This window comes from Elephantulus edwardii, unplaced genomic scaffold (genome assembly GCF_000299155.1).
Source record: "Elephantulus edwardii isolate Elephantulus edwardi_28Jun2011 unplaced genomic scaffold, EleEdw1.0 scaffold00130, whole genome shotgun sequence".
Classification (NCBI taxonomy): domain Eukaryota; kingdom Metazoa; phylum Chordata; class Mammalia; order Macroscelidea; family Macroscelididae; genus Elephantulus; species Elephantulus edwardii.
The window spans coordinates 4,077,217-4,082,605 of NW_006399880.1; the positions used below are offsets into that span (position 1 = coordinate 4,077,217).

The 5,389-nt window shown below is 40.1% G+C and overlaps 1 pseudogene; it reads left to right on the forward strand.

Annotated features, from left to right (window-relative positions):
- The first annotated feature begins 1,656 nt into the window (after positions 1–1,656).
- LOC102864906 lies at positions 1,657–2,070 on the forward strand (annotated as a pseudogene).
- The last annotated feature ends 3,319 nt before the right edge of the window (positions 2,071–5,389 follow it).

Sequence of the window (5,389 nt, forward strand, 5' to 3'; positions counted from 1 at the left end):
AATGTAGAGAAGCCGAAGCACAAGGAAGAATTCAAGATACTAAAGAGCTGAACAGAAGATTCCAAAAGGCAGCACGGAATGACAAAGCAAAATATTACAATGAAATGTGTGAGGAGCTAGAGTTGGAAAATCAAAAAGGCCGAACTCGTTCCACATTTCTTAAATTCAAGGAACTGAAAAACAAATTCAAAACCTAGAGTTGCTATAATCAAGGATGCTTTAGGCAGAATATTAAATGATCCAGGAGGTATTAACATAACATGGAAGGAATATACTGAGTCATTGTATCAAAAGGAATTGGCAGATACAGAAAAAATTAATGAAATAACATTTGAGCAAGAGCCTATGGTGATGAAGGAAGTTCAAGCTGTTTTGAAGGAAACAGCAAAAAAATAAGGCCCCAGGAATAGGTGGTATACCAATTGACATATATCAGCTAACAGAAGTTGCTCTGGATGTGATCACAAAGTTGTGCCAAGAAATCTGGAGAACAACCACTTGGCCAACTGACTGGAAGAGATCTATATTTGTTCTCATTCTAAAGAAGGGTGACCCAACTGAGTGTGAAAAATCATGATAAATGGAGAAAAAACTGAAGTTGTCAATTATTTCTTTTTGCTTAGATACATAATCAACACCATAGTATCAGAAGTCAAGAAATCAAAAGATGTATTGCATTGAGAAAGTCTGCTGCAGGGATCTCCCCAAAGTGCTGAAGAGCAATGATGTCATCTTAGAGACTAAGGTGCATGTAAAATAAAGTCATGGTCTTTTTAATCACCTGCTATGTATTTGAGAGCTGGACAAGAGATAAGGTTGATGGAAGAATAGATGTCTTTGATTTATGGTGTAGGAGAAAAGTGCTAAGTGTCCCACTGACTGCCAGAAGAAGAGATGTCTTGGAGAAACTACGAGATTGCTCCTAAGAGGCCTAGAGAGTCAAGCTTTATCTAACATTAATTTATGCATGTTATTGTTGGTGACTACCATTGAGATGGAATGGATCCACCCTTACCTGAACCCCTAGTGGGTTTTCAGAGATGGTTAATCACACAGGAAGAGATGGCATGATATTAGGAGAGGCTATTTTTTGGAAATAATGCTTGAAAAGGTGGGCGGTCAGTGAGAGAGTGGAAGATTTCCAGATCGGTGAATTGACACAGTGACTTGTGAAAGATATGTGTGTGCGTGTGTGTTGTTGGTGTACTTGTTAGACATTGTTGAATTGATGGATCTAGATGAATTCAGGTGGATATTTGAGTGTGCAGGTATAGTTGCTTCTGTAGGCAAATATATATATATGCTGCATATAAAAGCGTATATAAAACGAAGGGGGGGTGCCACTCATATAAAGCAACAGTATAGAGATAGAAGATGTAGATTTAGATTCCATCTCATCTTGTAACCTTGGATGAGTCTTTTCATTCTAGAACCCACAAGCTAAATGAGAAATTTGGATATATATTTAGAAAATTCTGCAAAATAAACTCTATTTCTTAGACTTTCATTTTAATTTATTATGGTTAATATTTTAGTCTTAAAATTGTACTAAAAACATATCAAAGTCACACAATGTATTTGAATGATTGAGTGCTTACCAATAAAAATATGAGAAAGAAAATTAAAAAAACAAAAAGCGGCCCTCTTTCTCTACAGCGAGGTGGCCGAGCGGCAGACGCAAAGATGCAGATCTTTGTGAAGACCCTGACTGGCAAGACCATCACTCTTGAGGTCGAGCCCAGTGACACCATCGAGAATGTCAAAGCCAAAATCCAAGACAAGGAGGGCATCCCTCCTGACCAGCAGCGTCTGATATTTGCGGACAAAAAGCTAGAGGATGGCCGTACACTCTCAGACTACAACATCCAGAAAGAGTCCACCCTGCATCTGGTGCTGCGTCTCCGTGGTGGCATTACTGAGCCTTCCTTGCGTCAGCTCGCCCAGAAATACAACTGCGACAAGATGATCTGCCGCAAGTGTTATGCTCGCCTGCATCCCCGTGCTGTCAATTGCCGCAAGAAGAAGTGTGGGCACACCAACAACCTGCACCCCAAGAAGAAGGTCAAATAAGAACCCTCTCTTCACTGGCTCCCTTGCCTCTTGCAGGTGGCCTTCTTCTGAGCGCCATGACCGTGGGCCCTCAATAAAGTCTCTTTCATTGAACTGAAGCAAAAAAAAAAAAAACAAACCAAAACCAAAAACCAAACAAACAAATAGCAAATTTTAGTAGACAAAAAAAGTATTTGGACTAAAAATCTTAAGATGTGAACACAAAGCCTGGTTTTCGTATTTAATGCCTTTGGTACAGGCTTTCTACCTCTCGCTTTTAAAGATAATATTGATGGTTTTAAATACTGTAGAGTCAGAACAACCCATAGCTGACCCTCCAGCAGGTTTTCAGAGGCAAGGTTTTCATGGGAGGAGACTACATGTCTTTTTCCCAAAGGGCAGCTGCTTACCCTTAAGACATCAGAACTCTTTCAAAGACAATGTTGTTGTTGTTATGTGCCGTCGAGTCGTTTGTGACTCATAGTGACCCTATGTACAACAGCCCTAAACCCTGCTCTATCCTGTGCCAATCGCATTGCCTCTGACACAGCCATCCCGATTACCCCAGTCACTGAATCAATCCACCTCATAGAGGGCCTTCCCCTCCTGAGCAATCCCTCCACCCTCCCAAGCATGATGTCCCTCTCCAAGGACCTGTCCCTCCTTGCAACATGTCCAAAGTATGTCAGACGAAGCCCCAGAATCCTTGCCTCCAAGGAGTAGCTTGGTTTAACCCTCTCTAGGATGAATCTGTTTGTTTTCTTGGCAGTCCATGGTACATTCAATATTCTTCTCCAGCACCACAGCTCAAAGGCGTCAATTCTCCTTCTGTTCTCCCTAGTCATTGTCCAGCTCTCTGATGTATAACAAGTGATTACAAAGACCATGGCCTGTATCAGGTGCACCTTAGTCTCTAGAGAGACACTGTTGCTCTTGAGTACTTTAGAGAGGTCATTAACAGGAGACTTTCCCATCGCAATATGTTTTTTTATTTCCTGACTGCTGGTGCCAAGAGTGTTGACCATGGAGCCAAGCAAACTGAAGCTGTGAACAATCTCAATCTCTTCGCCATCCATCAAAGACAATAGCAGTTCTAAACTCTCATTGGTCTTTAAGATCTCATGATAAGACTATTGAGAAAGAGTGGATGGGAATACACAGGGTGAAACACAGCAATTCAATAGTTTCCAGATATTCCAGTGATACTAATTACACTTCTGTTTTTCTGTGCCATTTCTTCCCTATTAGGGAGCTCTAATGGCCTAGTGGACAGGAAGTTGCATGATAATCCAAAGGCGTACATACAGTTCAAATCTATCAGGTGTTTCAAGGTAGAAAGATAGGCAATCTCCCCCCATGTGATTTCCAATCTCTAAAAAAAAACACTGGAGAGTCAGTTCCTCCCTCATTAACATAAGTTCATTTCCTTCCAAGTTTCTTATCTTATCTTTTAATTTACTGTTATCAGCTTAATCCACAGAACTTTTTTTTAGTTTGCTTGAGTTTTTATTGTTTTTTTTCTTTTGTTTTCTTGTTGTGTACCATCAGGTGGCTTTGAACCAAGTGCCTTCAGGATTGCAGCACAGCTTCTTACCACTAGGCCACCAAAGCTCCCTTCCATAGATCTTTCTTAAAATAGTTTGACGCCCAGTGCAGAGAAACAAAAGTCAAGTTACTGTTTGCTTTTAGGAAGACTTCAAGGGTTATTTTGGGTTTGCATTTTAAAGATTACCACAGGGAAATAGTCCCAGCAGTTCATCCTCTTTTATTAATTCCTGAAAGATTTCTTTATTCCATGAAGATTTAAATCCCTTTTAACACTTTTGATCAGGGCTCTCACATGACATTTTTTTTTTAAATGTTCATTAATGGTTGTTGTTGAGTGCTGTTGAGTCAAGTATGACTCATAGCAACTCCATAAACAATTGATCTCAACTTTTTCCTATCCGGCACCATCCTCATCATCCCCAACACATTTTAGTCCGTTGACACAGATACGAAATAAATCCATTTCATGAGAGTCTTCTCCTTAGCTGACCCTCCACCTTTCCAAGCATGATTTTATTTTCCAAGGTATAGCCTCTCTTAACAACATGTCCAAAGTATTTGAGGTGAAGCTTCATCAGCTTTGCCTCCAAAGAACATTCTTTCTCCAACACATATTCATTTGTTCTTTTGGCAGTCCATAGGATGTTCTGAATTGTACTGGGAGGGACCTCTCCAGAACACTGAGAAGCAACAGTGTCAGTCTAGAGACTAAGGTGCACCTGATACAGGCCATAATCTTTGAAATTACTTGCTATGCATCAATGACTAAGGATGACAGAAGAATTGATGCCTTTGACTAGTGGTGCTGGAGAAGAGTCTTGAGCATACCATAGATTGCCAAGAAACAATTAGGTTTCTCTTGGAGAGTATGAAACCAAGTTTCTCCCAGGAGCCTAGGATTTTGAAGCTCCATCTCACATATTTTGAGCACACATGAACAGGAAGGACCTGCCCTTGGAGAAGAACATCATGTCTGGCAAAGTGAAGAGACAGCATAGGAGAGAAAAACCCTACATGGGATATATTGATACAGCATTTGGGGCAATGGAGATAGATGTTTCGGGGTCAGTGTAACTAAGCTCAGAACAGGGCAGTTTCAGAGCTGCTTTACATAGGGTTGCTATGGGTGACAGTTTACTCAACGGCACATAACAATAATATAGTATATTCAGCACTCTTCCCCCCAGCATTATAACTCGAAAGCATAAATTCTTCTTTCGTTCTTATTAATGAACCAGCTCTCAGATGTGGAGCAGGTGACTGGAAGAATTGTGACCTGCATAAGGTGCACCTAAGACTGACATCATTGCTTTTCAGACTTTGGAGAGATCTCTAAAGGCAGACTTTCCCAATGCCATGCATCACCTGACTGCTGGTGTCAAGAATGTTGACTGTGGATCCAAGCAAGATGAAATAATTGACAATTTCAATCTTTTCTCCATCTCTCATGATGTTCCCTGTTAGTCCAGGGGGGAGGATTTTTGTTTTCTTGATATGGAGTTATAATCCATATTGAAAGTTATAGTCCTTGACCCTTTGCAGCAAGGATTTCAGCAAACAAGGTCATCTGTATAACTAAGGTTGTTGATAAATATTCCTCCAATCCTGATACCACACTCTTCTTCATAAAGTACAGCTTCTCAAATAGTTGCTCAACATCCAGATTGAATAGGTGTAGAGAAAGAGTATAGCCCTGACACACATCCCTTCCCAATTTTATTTATTTTTTAATTGCAAATATGTTTTATTTTATTTTTTTATATTTTAATTTATTTTTCCTTTCAATGAACAT